The following is a 17,270-nucleotide window of genomic DNA, read 5'->3' on the forward strand; positions in this document are numbered from 1 at the left end:
TTTTTTTTTTTTTTTTTACTAGCAGAGCCCTAGAAGGGACCAAAAAAAAAAAGAAAAAGGTGGAGAAAGAAGGGACACACACACACACACACACACACACACACACACCAATCTCTGCAAGTCCTATCACAAGGAAGGCTGGTGAAAGCAAGGTATAAAGACATGACTTTTAACAAATAGTCTCTGAGTGTTCAGTGCCCTGACCCTCACAGGTCTGGAAAATTGGGCAAGGCTACATACGAAGCAGGTACTGAGTTGCTCATTCTTGTCAAAGTTTTCTGCTGTCCCAAAATCCTGATGGCTTTGTGATTGCTCCTGTTGTATCGGAACACTTAGATGTGCTTCCCTCAGCTGCCGTTTTCATACACAGTGTAATTAAGCATCTCTTCTACTTGTGAAATTGTCATGCTAAAGAAGAAACAAGAGTGTTTTTCATAAGGTCTTCATCTGGTGTCGACTATCAATCCATCCCATAAAAATATTTCCCTTTACATCCATTGCTGTGGGTGTAGGAGATGCCACAAAGGAAGAACCCTCCTTGTACGGGAGTGGACTGAGAGGGGTCAGATAGTCCATTGCTCACGCTGGAGGGAAATCCCTCCCAAGTACTCCTCACTGACTTCAGAGTCTACCACTGTATGAAACTTTAAAAAATATGTGATCAAGGGGTTGAAATCCACATTCTTACTGTGTATTTGAAGAGAGAAGTGCCATTGGAGGGGGAATTGCTACAAAGAGAAAGGCTACAAACTAATTAATAAATACTGGTTATAAAGTCTTCTGTAGCAGGAAAAAAATTCAAATTCTAATAAGGACAGTAATATTAAAACTTGCTTGATAGGTATATAGAAGTCCTCAGCTTTATCTGTGTCAGATGGACGATAATAGGATCAAAGTGATGTGTAACGGAGTTAATTTATGAGCTACCCTCAGCGTTTCCCAAACTGGTTTTGTAGACGGCCCTCAGGTGGGTCCTTTCTCAGCCAGGCGGTCTCACTGGAGTCCGTGTGCTGGAACCCGTGAGTGTGCCATCCATGAATAACCCCCAGCACCAGCAATTGCTGAGGCAAGCGCTGATCTCCTGACGGGATCACGTTAATAACCGAGAAAGCACTGGGCTGATGTAGGAGTGCGGGGTCAAGGCTGGAATGTCTAACTTTGGGACTGCTCCCCTCTGTGGCTGTTGGTCTTGCGTTCTACGGACTTTCAAGGTTGACAGACTCGTCCTGGCCTCCTGAAGATATTTAATTGAGGCAACTTACTAACACCGGATTTTCTTCTTTATGTAAGAACATAAGTCTCCCTTTATTCAAAAGATTTGTTTGCAATACCCCAGTCAGGATTATTTGCATGCCTTACCAAGTACAGGTGTGAGGCTCATATTGTGAGAGGAACACGTAATTGCCTGTGTACTATTGCAGTTAAATATGTACGATAACCTGGAAATATCTGCAGTCTGTATTTCATTTGGTTTTCATCTTAAAAATCCTTTGATTTTAAATCTTGTCACCTCTAGTGCTGCCACATCACCCGTGGAGATGTGTACTCAAGTTTGGTGCAGAAGGTCCTTGGCAGGCTGTGGGGATGGTTCCGATAAATGATTCACGTTGCGGTAATGGTACTGCTGAAGCAGCCGCTCAGGGATGGAGACACAAGGCTTAGCACTCTAGAAGTGACGGGTGAAATGTTTTTAATCTCTGGAGGAATTAAACTTAGATTAGAAAGGAAAACAAAGTTTGCAAAAATATTCAGCAGAGCTAGGTCAGATCTATCCATGAATTAATAACCAAACACAGCAGAATTCTGTGCAACTCTTCCACTCAAAGGTGTTTAAGAAGAGAAATGTTGGGAGTAATTGCAGGCAGCAACACTCAATACTTCAGGACCTTTACCCAATGATATGTGATGGGAAAATAGGACCTGGGAAGTTTTTTAGACCGGAGTCTCTCTCGGAAAAATGTGCTGCTCCTCAGTGGGTGGTATTTTGCCCTTGGCCATATAATTACACAAACTGTGTCTGCACCAGATTCTCGGGCGATAGAGATGCTGACAATGTAAGGAAACAGTTGATGGCACCACTTCTGAGAAAACTACCCATTGCAAGATTTATCCCACTAAACAATTTGTGTGAAATTTGAGTTCATGAGAGACCGATAACTTGGAAAAAAGAAGACAGTTTTGTTTTGTTTTGTTTTTTTTTTTCTTTTTATATTGCCTTTACCACCTATCCTCCTGTCGGAAAGCCTGGGAACTCCAAAACTCCAGTTTGTCCAAGACTGAGAGGAAACCTTGCACTACTGCGCATGTTGCAAGAAGCTTGAAAGATTCTTTTAGTGAACAGAATAACAACCAGATGTTTTGGTTTTATCTGCCTTTTATGATTGAGCCGGAAGAAAATATCAAATCTTTAAAACAGAGGGCATCGAATCTGCTGTGTGAGAAATGTTCCTTAGAATGATCTCACTGAATTTTTATCGTGTTTTGTTTTAGTATTATTGTGGCTCAAGAGAGAGATGCTCTCTTTGGCCAGGATCAAGTTTTCTTACAGTATCACCGCATCAGCTACATCTTGCTTTCCTGTGCAGTCACCAGCTAGACAGGGATGATAGCTGTAGAGCTTTCCTGAGCAGGATGAGAACATTGTGCTAATGAAGCTCTTTCAAAGCCACAGTGAAGTGGTCTGTAAATTCAGCATGCCCCAGCTCCACTTAATTTTCCACCGCATTAATATTGGCAGAGTAGTATCTGCTTTCAGTGACTCAGGAGGTTAACGCTGTAAGCAGAGTATTTTTAATTTTTATTTTTCCCTTAGAAATCTTATCCACGTTTCCATTTTTGCTGTATTCCACCACTGGGCAGGAGAAAAATCTGGTTCTTCTAGTCACACTTGAGAAGACTCCTCTGAAGTGTCAGGGTGATGGACAGGAAGAACAGGAAAGAGGTCTCTCCTTTCTATGTCATCTTTACTCTTTAAAGCAAAACATGCTTCCACTTGAAACAAAACTATCTTCAGGTTAGATCAGGTTGCTCAGGGCCTTGTGGCCTTTCAGTGGAGTCTCTCGTGCTTGTCAATGACTCTTATTCAGGACCCAAAACTGGATACAGTTTTGTACACGTGGCCTTACAAGTGCCACATAGAGTGAAAGAATTGGTTCCCTTGGCCCGCTGACCATGTTCTTGCTGATGTCTGTAGTTGATTTCATGTTCCCCACGGGCATGTTGCTGATTCACATTCAAGCTATTTGATCAGCCCGTGTTTCTGAAATATTCTCCGATCACAGATTTCAAAGCGAGTGTTATTTGTTTCTCTCTTGTTTCAGTGTACCTGTGACATTTCCGAAAGCCCCCTCTTAGGAACAGTCTGCTGTGAAGTAGCCGAGGTGGGAACCCGAGACAAGAACTCGGGTGCATAAGCCCACTCTTTGGTAGTGAGTCCCAGTGGAGGATCATTCTTGTTCTGCTTCTTTCCTTTCTTCTAGATTAGCTGAAAAAGCTTACAGCCCTCTCCATTTCTTCTATGTCCTTCAGTGATTTAGAATGCTGGGGTCCACAATGGATGAAAGCTACGAGACTGTACTGCTTGTGATGCTTTACTTCATCATGGAATACTTTGTGATACTTCAGGAATTTCATCCCCAAGAAACACATATAGATGTTTGCTTTTATGTGAAACTTTTTTTTTTTTTTTCACTTCCTCTGAAGTTGTTGCTTTGGAAAATGATAATAATAAAACAAGCCTTTATCTAAACTGCTTAGTACCTCTTGTGTAATATGGAGAACCGGGAGCTGCACTGGCAGAAACTTTGATCATCGTAATAGAGGATGTTTGCTGTACTGTGTGGGGTGTGGTTGGTTGGTTGGTTTGTTTTCCTTTCAAAATGGGAATCCACTCTCCTGTCTCTCTGCAACACAGGCAGCAGCATCATCACATTCCTGGACTTAACCTACCGCATCGCTCAATGTTACCTAGATGTAATCTTGTCCAAATAACTCTCTTAAAATTTCCTTTACCAGCAGCTTGCCATCTTCAGTTTTGGAGTCCTATATTGTTTGGAAGGTGAACTTTATCAGAGAGATCGAATCCATAAAATCCTGTATGTTCCCAATTCCAAGAGATACAAGCTATAACTGGAAAGTCAGCATCTTGTTGGGTCAGCTCAGCTCATAAGTGAGCAAGGTGAGGAAAGGGCGTGTCATACTCCAAGACTGCCTTTGTTCGTGCAATGTCTGTTAAATATTACAAATATTTTAAGGCAGTACTTCTTCAAAGGAAGAGTGACTCCAGTTTTGTGAAGACAATTTGAGTACAAAGAGATAAAAAGTGAACATGAAGCCACTCCAGAGGTAACCAAGCAATATACTGTTTCATCCAAAAAGAATATATACATTTTCCAGCAGACAGAATTCAGTCTCTCCAAGGAGATGAAAAAATTATTCCCTAAAAAAAAAATAATTTGTTTGCATTGCCAGTTGTCCCAGCTAGCTTCTATCCAGCTAAATTTCAAATCAATTTGTAGGGCATCATATAGATGGATGGCAGAATGTGGAAGATTAAATTCATATCTGATAACTTGGTTATCTCTTTTTTTTTTTTTTTTTTTTCCTGCAGCTATTTGTTGTGCTAATAAGTTTCCCAGTCTCTCTGAGCAAAGGTGTGAAGACTAGTTCTGATATACTTTTGAGGAACCTTGATCTTGGCTTTATTCACAAACAAATGTCTGTTTTGTAAACAGTTTGGCCCACCATGTATCCCTTCCTCAGAAAAGCAACTGCATGTTTACTCTCCCTTTACATTAAGGGAATCAAAGGCAATCATGTCATTTATTCAAGTTGCCCACGAATTGCTTAATGCCTGTCTGCATGATGTGGGGATGTAGCTGTAGCCATAATCCTTCGATCTTTCTGAAGAAGAATGGCTTACGTGGAACCGGTGTATTCTTCAGTGTCATCTTTAAATAATAAGTCTCGATGGTTTCAGCAAAAGAATAAAATGAAACACCTGTCTCTTATTTCCAGATTAGAGCGGAATTGATTCTCAAGTGAAGGATTCAACCTGCACATTAAAACCAGTTTAGAGCAGATCAGTCGCTTTAGCACCCCGTGGCAGTGCTAACCATCGCAGTGCTACGCTCAGGAGTTAAATGACCATCTCATTTTAGCTCTTGTGGCCAGGGGGGCAGCACTCCGGCAACCATGAGCTGACTGTGCACATTTTCTCCTCATTTTTCTAGCATAGAACCGAGCGTTAACATGCCAGTGCTTTATAAATGATGCTGTTTACACTGTTTCGGGGCCTGTAAAGGTGATCTCAGTGCTGTTTTAACTAGCTTCTCCTAGAGACAGTAAAACACTGAGGGAAAGAAATTTCCCTCTTCAGAAAATGAACACTAAACACTTTTCAACTTTAATGCTTTCAAAAAAGGCTTGAAAGCTGCCATGACCTTTTTTGCTGGTTCTAAGTTTTCACCGTAGGGAAAGAAAATTATTTAATCTCTTTATATATTTTCAATGATTCTTCCCTGTAAACGATGAGTAATAGTAAACCTCCATTTATCCCTCTACCCTAAAATGAGGACAGAAAAAAACCCTTGCAAATACTTGTCTGTGTAGAATTTTAGAATGAACAGGTAGAAAATTTGTTGGCTGAGAGCTCTACCTGTTGTTTAATGAAAAAGGAAGATCATTCCGATGATACTCTCCCCTAAGACCTCAGTGTTTATAGATAGTGCATCTTCACATAAGGGGCTGTAAGAGTAGGGCAGGCGAGTGGACCATGTCTATGAGCTTGGCCATGGAAATGGGTTGAGCTGGAGGTTGGAAGAAGTCGGGGTAAAGATAATGAAAGAAATAACTGGTTGTGTTGGTGCAGGGATGAAGAGGGGATGTGTAACAAGAACTGAACACTGATATAGGGAATCTGGAATGTCACTCCTGGGATAGTCCTCCTCCCTTTGCTTCGGTGTTGAATTCGACTAACACATATAGCTTAAAATGGTGTCAGAACGGCACTGTAGATGATTGTTGAGGAAGGAGAATAATTTAGCTTTTAGAATAATTGATGATTTCTTTTGTAGTTCTTTATAATCTGAAAAAAAAAAAAAAAAAGTTCCTGACATCTTACCTCTAGTAATGAGAGGAATATAGGCACCTCGATCTTGGCCTGCATAGTCTGCATTATTACGACATTACACCTGCTGTCGGAGTTGGGATGGGCTGGCTGCGCACGCATTTGGCATGCTTTTCACTCAGTCTTCTGGATGTATAATATTTAGAGGCTTTCTAACACAAGTCAAATCATTCAATCTGAAGGGAGCAGCTCTCCGTTTCCTACAGAAACGAAAAAATTCTGATTTTGACAGAATTGCCTATGGCAGATTTTTTCAGAAGCAGCGGAGTAAGTCATGAAGCTGATTGCGTGATCCTTTTTTTTTTTTTTTTTTTTCAAGAATTCTTATGATAAATAAAAAGAACAAGCCATTTTATCAAGTCAGGATCTTCCAAATCCCGCTTGGAGCAGTTATATAGACAAACAACCCCACCCAAACAAAAACCAAGTCCTATAAAAATCAGGGGGATTTAATCTCTACTTTATTATTTTTTTTTACATCTAGCATTTCTGAACTATTAGTCTCACTTTCTGCAATAAGATCTGACAGGACCCAAATGAAAAGTATATATCTAGACAAAAAAAAAAATAATCTAGAGATGTGATTTATATTTCACATTTCATTTACTCAAAGCATTTACAGCATTAGGAGGCCTCTGTCATCTGTCCATCTATAAAAGCAGATGGAATTCTTATTAGGCATTTGGTGTGTATTAACAGATTTAATTTGATGGTATACCTCTGGGTAGAAATTCAAATGATGAAATCTTAAATTCAGATGATCATGCAAAGCCACAGTGTTGTCAGTCACCATCTGATGAAAAATAATAACAGAGCTTTGAATTTTTCAAAGAAGTCAAAAGCTGTTACATTTGTGTGGAAGTCAGAAAAGTAATGGGAGATAGCTCTTAAAGGCCTCTAGACTTTTTATTTTTTAAAAATATCAGCTCAAGGCTGTGAATTCTTAATATAATGCCAAAGAAAGCCTGTGGTCAACTTTTTTTTTTTTTTTTTAAATTTGGAATTGCAAAATCAACATTATTCATTATTATCTTCATAAGAAGAACATATGGCAAAGACTGCCCAGACCTGCCTGCTGAAAATGATGGCTACAGGCTGTGTAGGGCAGAAAGACGATTTCTCTGTGTTATCTTACTGCAGGAGATGCAGATCCTTCAGGTGCTTCGAGCAGGGTTAAAGGAAAAGTGCCATTCCAACCCTTCTAGGGCTCAGACTCGTTGCACTCTACCTACCACACGTTTAATTAAACTATAGAGACTGTCACCTACTGAAGTATGTAACGAGGAATCCAAATGGCTGCTACTCACAAATTAAGCACTGTATATATTAGTTACCATAGGTGTCATAATATGCAGAAGTATTAGATGTAGCATATGTGATATTTGGTTTTGATTTTGTTTTGGTTTTTTTTTTTTTTTTTTTAACTTGCAATAATGGGGAAGGAATGGAGAAAAAACCCACTTTCAATTAACTGAATAAAATGTACAGCACAGATAATGAAGATCTGAGAATCTTTCACTGCATCTTTTTTTTGTTTGTTTGTTTGTTTTGTTTTGTGGCTTTTTTTTTGACACAAGTAACATAAACTATCCGCAATAACTATTTTCTGCTCCAGGCTTAGGAGTTGTATAGTTTGCCTGTTACAAAGCAGTAAGTAACTGCACCAGACACTATGTAAATGTTGCGGTGAGAACCTGATTTTTATTCTCAAAACTCCTGTATGCAGAGCTGTGTAAATCAAATCCAGACTTCAGCTTCACAAGACAACATGTCACATGTGAGTGACCTTGAAAGTAGAGCTGGCATAGGTGTCTACAAACCATCGTGTCTTTGTCGTGAGGATCCAGATTACCATGAAACCTCAGCAAAAGCCCACACGAAATGGGTTAAGAGTGTTTTAAATTAAACATAGAATTTTCTATTTGAAAGGAACCCCTGTTAACTTCTGCTTGTTGAGAATCTGACCTGTGTCTGGGCAATCCTGCTGTCCCCATGGATGGGCAGGGAGGGTGGCCTGGGACAGCGCAACTGTACAAGGAGTAAAGATGGGAAATTTGTCTACAAACAGTGTAATTAAGAGAAAGAAAAGCACTGTAGGGGTGTTGCAGGGAAGGACAATGGCAGTAACATTCCCTGGGCTGGTGGGTCCTGTAGTCAGAGACCAGTGCTGGGAGCCCAATCGCAGTCAGAGGAGCGATCAGACTGGCACTTAAAATCAGTATTTAACTCTTAATATCTGATGATACATAAGGCTAGCAAAAGCTCTTCACAGACCTTGTGGGGTAATATAGTTGGAAGTGGAGAACAGATGTATGTATTTGCTGGTTTATGACTTTTTTTTTTTTTCCCATATGATGCCAGTGTGTGAACACAACGGGTAATGGGCTGCCTCTTCCTCACTCGTTCCTGGGCTGCGGGGCAGTTGGAGGCAACGGGACAGCTTCCAGGGAGGGGAAGGGAAGCATCTTCTACAGTTTCAGCTCTCAAAAAGTGCTTGTTCAGAAACAGGTTTATAGATATTTGCAAAAAAAAAAAAAAAAAAAAAAAAATTTTTTCAAAGCTGCTTGTGATGCGGAAAGCAGAGGCAGGAAAGCTAGCTAAGTGTGCAAATCAAGCACAGCATTCGCTTGGAGGCTGCACTAATATGTTTTGGAAGAGGTATGCGCAACACAAAGTGACTTTGAACCTAAATAAACCAAAGTTTACAACTCTGCAAATAAGCGGTGCTAAAACTCAAGAAACAGGGAATATGTTTATAGAAGTGTATAAACTGTGGAAAAACACAGAGGAGCAATTTTTATTCACTTGTACTTTATAAAACTGACCCCTCTGTACCTGAGTTTTCTGTTCCTTACACATCCTTTGCTCCCAGTTGAACATTGCCATCCAGGTGCACCAGTGGCTCACTTGTGGAGTAATTACTGTGAGTACCATGGGGCTTCAACTGCTCCATATATTGTTATAAAACTTTAAACGGTAAATCACCGCAATGATGAAGACTCTGAAAAAAGCCATATAACAAGCGCAGCTTTCAATTATTTACCATACTGCTAAAAAAAATCTTTTTAAAATATCACTGGAACCAGCTATAAAAGTTTGTGGTACTAATTTAATGATGTGATAAAATCTGTAATATATGTTTTGGGATGTGGAGGAAGAATTGAATATGAACAGATTTTGTGCAGGATATTTTTTTTAATGTCTGCTGGTTTTGGACCTGTAAATCTTGTACCGAATGATGAAAATCAGGACTTCAGCACAGTGCTAGCTTTTATATTTTTTTATGTGGCAAAGGCAATGTAGTAGATACTGCATCGCTGTGAGTATGGAGTTACGCTTTCACTGAAAAAAAAAAAAAAAATCCTGCTGCATCTTAAGTAGAAAAATATAATCTTGTAAGTTAGCAATACTTCCTGGGCTGGATTATTTCTACTGGCATTAGAGAGAGATGGTTGCTGTGGGGTTTGGTAATGACACTGAACTTTCATCCGATGGCTCAGAACTGAGTAAAGGTGTTATAGTGACTACAGATTGTCTCCTCCTGTCTTCCAGATGCCATTACAACTTTCTGAGAAAGGTTGGCACTAGGGTGTCTCCTACAAAGCTGCTGGTTCCAGGATCTCTTTCTACCCGTGACCCCTTAGCTAGAACCTGGGCATCGTGGTCTCCTGTGTTTCCCTTGGGAGCCTGAGGAGGCCTGTGGGTTTGAGGGAGCTCAGAGACATCTCGTTGTGCTGCTTCCATCATGTACAAAGACGGGCGGGACCGAGCAGTTCACACACCAGCTCTGACCACAGTTCTGGGCTGTGGTGTCTTTCCCAGCAGCTGGAGTTTTGTTAGAGCTGATTTCCAGCATGACTGTAGTGCAGGAAATCTCATACCTTCCTCCCTGAATGTAGAATTGTGTAATTATTTCATAATCACATAAAAATCTGCTCCAAAATACGTTACCAGTGACCAAGGATTTATGTCCTGAACGTTTCGCAGGACAATGGAGTAAAGATCTGTCTTTTGGGTTACAGATTACCACACGGCAAGATGATACAGAATTTCTTCACTCGCATCCAGTTGGTCTGCAACTTGGATGATATCTTGTTTTATACAGCCATGATATAACTCCAAAAATAACTCATGCTAGCTGTGGTTGTGCCTCAAGAAGCCATGTAACGTAAAGGATAATTAGGACTAAAATTTCAGATTTTAGAGATAAAGATTGCAGTAATGCCACCTTGTACTTGTAGAGCAGTTTCCATCTTAGAGGCCTCCAGCTTGCTTCAAGAACTCATGCATGCGAATAAATATGCCCATGGTTCTGCTGGGAACAGGCAGACAGGTTTGCAGTTTTAAAACTGTCTCTGCTTTCTGTAAATGGAAGATTTCCTAGGACTGCTAAGGGGACTAACCTCCATTTTCTCATGTAAATATTTTGTTTAATGAATTAGGATATGTATTTAAAGCAGATGTAATTATTAACCTTTATCATAAAATATCTACATATTTGCATGCTGTCACAATGATGTTTCCTGCTGCCTATTAAAAAAAATAAATAAATTCATGTCATTAATGAGTGACAGCAATGACTTCTGGTGAATCTTGTGCTCTGAGTCAGCTGGAAAGGGATTTGTCTCAGCTAATTTTCTCTAAGGTAGATTCTTTTTGTAGCTGAGGAAGAAGTAGGCAGCTTTAGGGTGCTAAGAATTTCCCCAGGTAGGCATTTGACCCAGATCAGACAATGATGGCAATGTGCCGGTTCCATTCAGTTTGCCGTTAAAGAGAGTCCGTAGGCAACTGGGCGAGAAAGTCGAAAATGAATCCTACTAGTATAATCCTAGTAGATACTTCAATATATCAATATACATAACTGTATGCTTTGAAGATGAACGGGCTGCTGCTGGAAGTACAAATTCTATGGACGTTTTAAATCCAGCGAACTTTACTCATGTGAACAGTTCCGCAAGAGTGAATGTACTTCTTTACCGCCTCACTTATTTGTCTTTTGTACACGTGAACTTCCTTGCATAGTTTGATTGGTTCCGAACTCATGTTTTGCATGGCGAAGGATAGAAGCAAGAAGTATTTCACAGCACAGACCAGCACCCATTCTCTGAGAATAGGAATGGTTGCACAAGAGCTAGAGCCCACTGTGGGTCTGGTGATGGAAGGGGTCTCTTATTTTCATATACTGACAGTGGCAGTGACTTGGTCTGTTAGATTGTACCATTCCCAGGTTGATATTTGTTTATATTTAGCTGTATTGCTTATACCACGTTCATTTTTATATGTCAAGGTCAGCCTTTTGGGACACACGAAAATATAATTTTCATCTCACGCAGCTCCCATATAAAAAATGAAAGATCCCATACCACCGTGTCTCATGAATGGTAGAAAACATACAGGCAAATCAGATGGATATGGAGTTTTAGCTGGGGTCCGAACACTGCACACAGGATGAGAGTGAAGGCAAGATTATTTTTTCCTGACTCTATCTGACACACAGAGCTGGCTGTCCTCCACAACCACCGCTCCTCGCATTGTGCCTGTTTCTTGGAAATGTTCCTGTTCAGGCTTGGTCTGAGTGACCGAGCTGGAATGCAAAGTAGATTTTTATTTCAAATATTTGAAGCATTTATCCCTGGTCACATTTCGGAGCAGACAACAAGTGGAATGGCATTTCAGAGCGTGATGCCGATGAAATAGGCAGCAGGGCAGCAGATGAACCCAAAACTTCAGGTTGCGTATGGGTCTTGGGGTGGTTGTTTCCCAACAGCTGGCAGTAAGGGAGCCCTCTCTGCCCCTTGGCAGCCACAGCCTTTTTATTAGTGGTATTTAAAGGTCTGCCAAGCGCTCTACCCTTATCTGTGCAAGATACTGCTTTGAAGGCCCTGCTTCCTACATGACGAATTCTACAATTAATTTTTAATGTATTTATCAGTTACTTCGCTTGTCTGTCCTGAAAAGGGAAAAATGCTGCGGAGACCTCTTGTATTTCTCACTGGTGCAGGAGCCGCTGCTTCTTACTAATTTCTTTGTGACATTTTGACCTTTTAAGGTGGTGGAAAACTTAAAGTATAAGCTATTTATTTAAACCTTCCACTTTTTTATTTATAGATCTACAAAGCAAGAAAAAAAAAAAAGAGGATTTTTCTAGGGCAGGCTAGAGATACAAAATGCTTCTGGACTCTGGAGATTCCAGACAGCATTAATTGAGGTTAACACTTATTTTTCCTGCTTCTGCGACACTATCTGAGATGCTTTTGCCAGTATAGCCCCACTGGAATCAGTGAAATCCTGTTGATTTGCACCAAGAAGTCCAAGTTACTCCACCAAGGGAGTTACCCTGATTTCAGTGTAACCAAGACATCAAGTTACAATACCTTCAATGCTAGTGTTGATCATGGATGTCAAAAGCATCCAGTTATTTTTAGAAGAGTTATTACGGTATTGATAATAATTCCTACTTCTCTTAATGTAATTGTTTTTAAATAACCCTTTGTCCTGTTTAGAAATAAGCTTGGTTTTTACCAGATTTTTTTTTTTTCCAGATATTGCTCAGAAAAATCAGAACAAAACAATAAACACCACCCACTCGAGTATCTTTTAGGTGACATCAGTATTAATAAGTGTAACCAAACTGTATCAGAAACAAAACGTTTGAGTTTCAACTTTTACTAGTGAGCACTTTTGGAGAAAAATCTAAAGGGGTTTAAAGGAGGCCTCTTAATTTTAAAGGTTGCAAACATGTCCAAATGCACACGGCATTATCAGTAGATAGATGCTTCCCATCTTCCCCCTTTTCCCTACACCTTGGTTGTAGCTTTTCACCCGCATTATGCAATAACACGCCTGCACAAAGCTGGGTAACAGGTTATCACGTAACACCAGCCCCAGAGCAAAGCATGCTCCGTTCAGTGCTCATGGCAGCAACAAGACTGATGAGGTGCTTGACTGGTCCCAAGCAAAGGGATCCGCTTACTGTGGGAAGAGACTATGGGGCACCCACCTACTACACGGCAGAGGATGCCTGGGACAGGACACCCCTCTGGAAACCACACTGCTTTTCTTTTTCTGGTGGGTTACTGGCAAGTTTTCCCTTTTGTTTGTTTTTATTTTTCCCCAAAGTAACTTTTACTGATAGGGCTGAGGTATGATATGAGTTATAGACTGTGGAAATAAATCTTTGTCCGTGTCAGCCTGTCTCAACATCCTTTGTGTAAAATATATTAGTGCATCGAGTACAGTTCACATCATCAAGAACTGATGCGTGAGGTTTCGTACGCAGTAATAAATATCAGCCATAGCTTTCAATTCTCCTTCTTCAGCTCTTTGACAATATTACTTGTCAGGAGTTAAAGAATAATTGTTATTATTCAGTAAACCCCAATTTAATCTAGGCCTTTGCTCCACTACTCTGCATTTCTGTAAGCTAGAGAAAACCTCCACCGGACATGGAACAAGATTCTGGGGAAGCCACTGCCAAACAGGAGACAAAGGCTGCCCCTGAGCAGCATCGTGAAAAATTGAAGAGGTTTTCATGTCGGAAACTCTGTGGTGCAATCATAATTTTTAATGAATTGTAAAAACCTTCTTTATTTATTACAAGCAAGAATGGATTTGCTCTTGGCTTGGTTCAGGAGGTGATCTCCTTAATTTATTCATCATGAAGCGTGAAAGGTACACTCGATAGGAGATGAAATGGCCTAAATAAATCCCTCCCCACCCCGCTATAGAAATATATGTGGTACCATATTGCGGAAAGAATAGGTACATACATCCCAGAAACAATAGATAGATAGCCTCAGAGTCCAGATGGCTTATATATTATTTTTAAAGTGCTCAGTTAACTGAGTTTCCCATTTAAATAAATGCTAGAGAGGGCAACACCGATATTATGTACACTTCACCCTTTCATTTCTCTATTACCTAAACAGTGGCTTAAATAGCGTAGCTATTACAGATTACAAAGCCTGAGTTTCATAATAAGAATGCAGCAAGTACTTTGTTATACAGCAGGGAACTACAGCAGATCAGTCATGCAAAGAAGGCCTCTGAAGGTGAAAATACAATGGAATTGTTTTCACTTTTCATCTTTAACCTTGGCAGGAGCTGTGGGCTTTGGAATCTTTTGAACCACGGTGCGACAGTCCTCGTTAATTCTAGCCCCTGATTTTTCAGAATATTGGGGAAGCAGAATGAAAGAGAAAAGTGAGTACAAAAGAACTCTAAAAGGGATTATAAACAGATCACAGGCCAATTCCATCTTCAGAAGAGCACCTCTAATAATGTGACTAAACTGGAAGTTGAATAGGTTGATAAATGCGCGTAGAACCATTTCTTACTAAATCTGTGTCTAGATGAGCGTTTATTTTAAACACTCTGGGCTTAATTCTTACTTATATAAAGCCAACTTAGGACACTTTGATCCTACTGCAGATCATTTACATCCAATTTAGGTATTTAAACTAGAGCGAACCTAGGAGAAAAGTCTTTCAACAGGGAATAAAAATAACTATATCTTAAATGGCAAAATGACTGTATTTCTGATGTGCACTCTATGTCAAAATGAAATTGCCTGTGTACCAAAAAGTGAACTGTGATTTGAAGGATGTTAGTAGAAAAAGCAAAGAGTTAGGAAAATTTGTTCCTCCTTTCAGTAGTTAGGAACGATAGCCAGTCGTGCGCTCTGTCTGCCTCTTTTCACACCTTGGTTTGGGCTCTGTTTGGATGATGTTGTGGTTCAGAATTTAGGCTGAAATGTAAGTAGAACTAGCTTTGCACTGGATGGCCTGGCATATATAGTGTACAGGAACTCTTCCATTAGAAATGGTATAAATCGGATGAGGACCGTCTCCTTTTACAAGAATATTCTCATTTGAAGCTAGAATCTCTCCAGCTCTTAACTCTTCAGTGCTGATTTGACTGAAGAGAACAAGAGTAAATAAGCAAGGTGGAGTGCTATATTATAGGACAAAGGAGGAGTTGCAACACTATTGATTGTATTCAAGAGGGAGGAAAGTTAATATTCCCTTAGCTCTTTCTGTGTAGACTCACAGTACCTGAAGTAAGCCTTTTTCAGGCAGATCAAGGATAAAGGATGAATACTGAAGTTCAAATGCAATTTCTTACTGTGAATCCGGAAAAGTTTTAAATACACATTACTAATTTTGCCATGGCTACTTGTGGAATATGGTTATTCCCATCTATGTGTTGTATTGTTCCCAAGCAGTCAAACACAAGCGTAATAAATATAACTGTCTCCTCCACTGAAAATCATGCACAACTGCACATGCCAGATGGTTCAGTGTGGCCAGAAGCTGCAGGCTTTCACTTACTCTTATCACAATTGCATAGTACTGACGTTCAGAAGTCTTCGAATTCTCTTGAAGGTCAAAGATGTGAAATTCAAGCACATGTGAAATCTGAGATGCTGTTGGTGGTAATGTTAAACATATTCTGAAGTAGGACATGTACTATCTATTTTTAGCTGTAATCTTGGCTGAGTGGCAGAGTTAATGCATTGGTTAGAATTTGAATAATACATGAGACTTGTACTATGAGAACAATAATTTAGCTATAATCTGATGCATGAAGTAATGAGTGGTAATTTTCTCTTGAGATTCAGTAAATCGCTATGTACCTTAGTAAACAAGTGTAAATGGTTTGGCAAGAACACGGTAGTCATAATGGACTCATTTAGCCTCTTGTTGAAATCACAAAAGTGATGGCAGGGCTGCACTTGTCCCAGTGTCTTGTAGAAGATTTGCAGCTGTAAAGGAGAATGAAGCATCCATCAGTAAAAAAAAAAAAAAAAAAAAAAAAAAAAAAAGTAATTGAGAATATTTATTTCTGTACTTTATGGAAAATTAGTTCTCTAGAGATAAAACCTATTGTCTTTGCAACAGATTCAGATTTTACCATGCTTGATTGCATAGATTTTGTTTGTTTTCCCTGGCTATTGACCTTGTCCTCAGTGAAAGTAATGCCTTGGCCATATTAATTTCTGATGGGCTGTCCTGACAAGAGAAAACTCGAAACAAATTGTAATTTTACAATGGAATACCTGCAAGATAGGCATTGAGAGGAGGACGATGACAAACATGCCCCGTTTACCTGGCTAAACTCTTCCTCCTTGTGTAAGGGGGTGAGTCTGCTCATTTTCTGCGGTGATCACATCAATGGAATGTGAATGAGGCCTGGGTACCTCAAGTGTCCTCTGATCTTCCAATACTCTTAACACTTCTTACATTTAGGGCAGGAATTAACGACAGAATTTTGGGGGTGATGTATAATTGAGGTATAATATATCCATATAGAACCACAGGCAGTAATACACAAGTCTTACAGCTCACAACATCTACACGATAAGAGTCTTTGTGTGCCTCCGGCATATGTTTCTCTCTAAACCAGAATTTCAAAGAAATTCAGCATGTGTGATGGCTTTACTTTAAAGTGTATTCTGAACTTTCTTGAAACTAGGATCTCAAATTCTTTGTTATGCCAAAATTCCCAATACTTTCAGGGTCTTGTTTTCCATTTTCCAAGCTTCAGGCATCAGTGTGGAAGGCTCAGCCAGCTCTGAATCATCCCAGAGAGAGAAAGCAGAGCCTAAAGATTTGTAGAGAAATAAATCCGTACAATTAGGTCAATACATGCAATTGTTGCGAAAATCCTCCTGAGGTGTAAGCACTGAGCTCAGCTTTTTTCATGGCTCATTTAGTGTTGCAACGATTGAGTAAAGGTGAAGTGAAAACATCCTTTGCTGGGAGCGGAGAAAACGAGATGCAACTCCACTTGTCTTAACTTTTGGGCAAGAAAGTCTGGATTTCTCCATAATCCTAAAAAAATAATGTAAGTGCAACTGAAGTGATCAATTCAGTCGAGTCTATTGCTTCTGTCGCTCTGCCGGTCACTGACTTTACACTTGCCACCTCTTCTTCATGGCAGACTCTCAACTATTTTTTTTTTTTTTTACTATATTCACATCGTGGCTCTCAACATTATATATGATTATATATGTATATATAATCATATATAATGATATAAATGTGGAAGTGTTAAATCTGTTTGAAATACAACTTCAGAATCTTTTGAGCAAATTGAATAAATAGAAAAAAGATAAGTAACATGACATTTTTATTTGATGCCC

This window comes from Athene cunicularia (genome assembly GCF_003259725.1).
Source record: "Athene cunicularia isolate RWA chromosome 14 unlocalized genomic scaffold, athCun1 chr14_part1, whole genome shotgun sequence".
Taxonomy (NCBI): domain Eukaryota; kingdom Metazoa; phylum Chordata; class Aves; order Strigiformes; family Strigidae; genus Athene; species Athene cunicularia.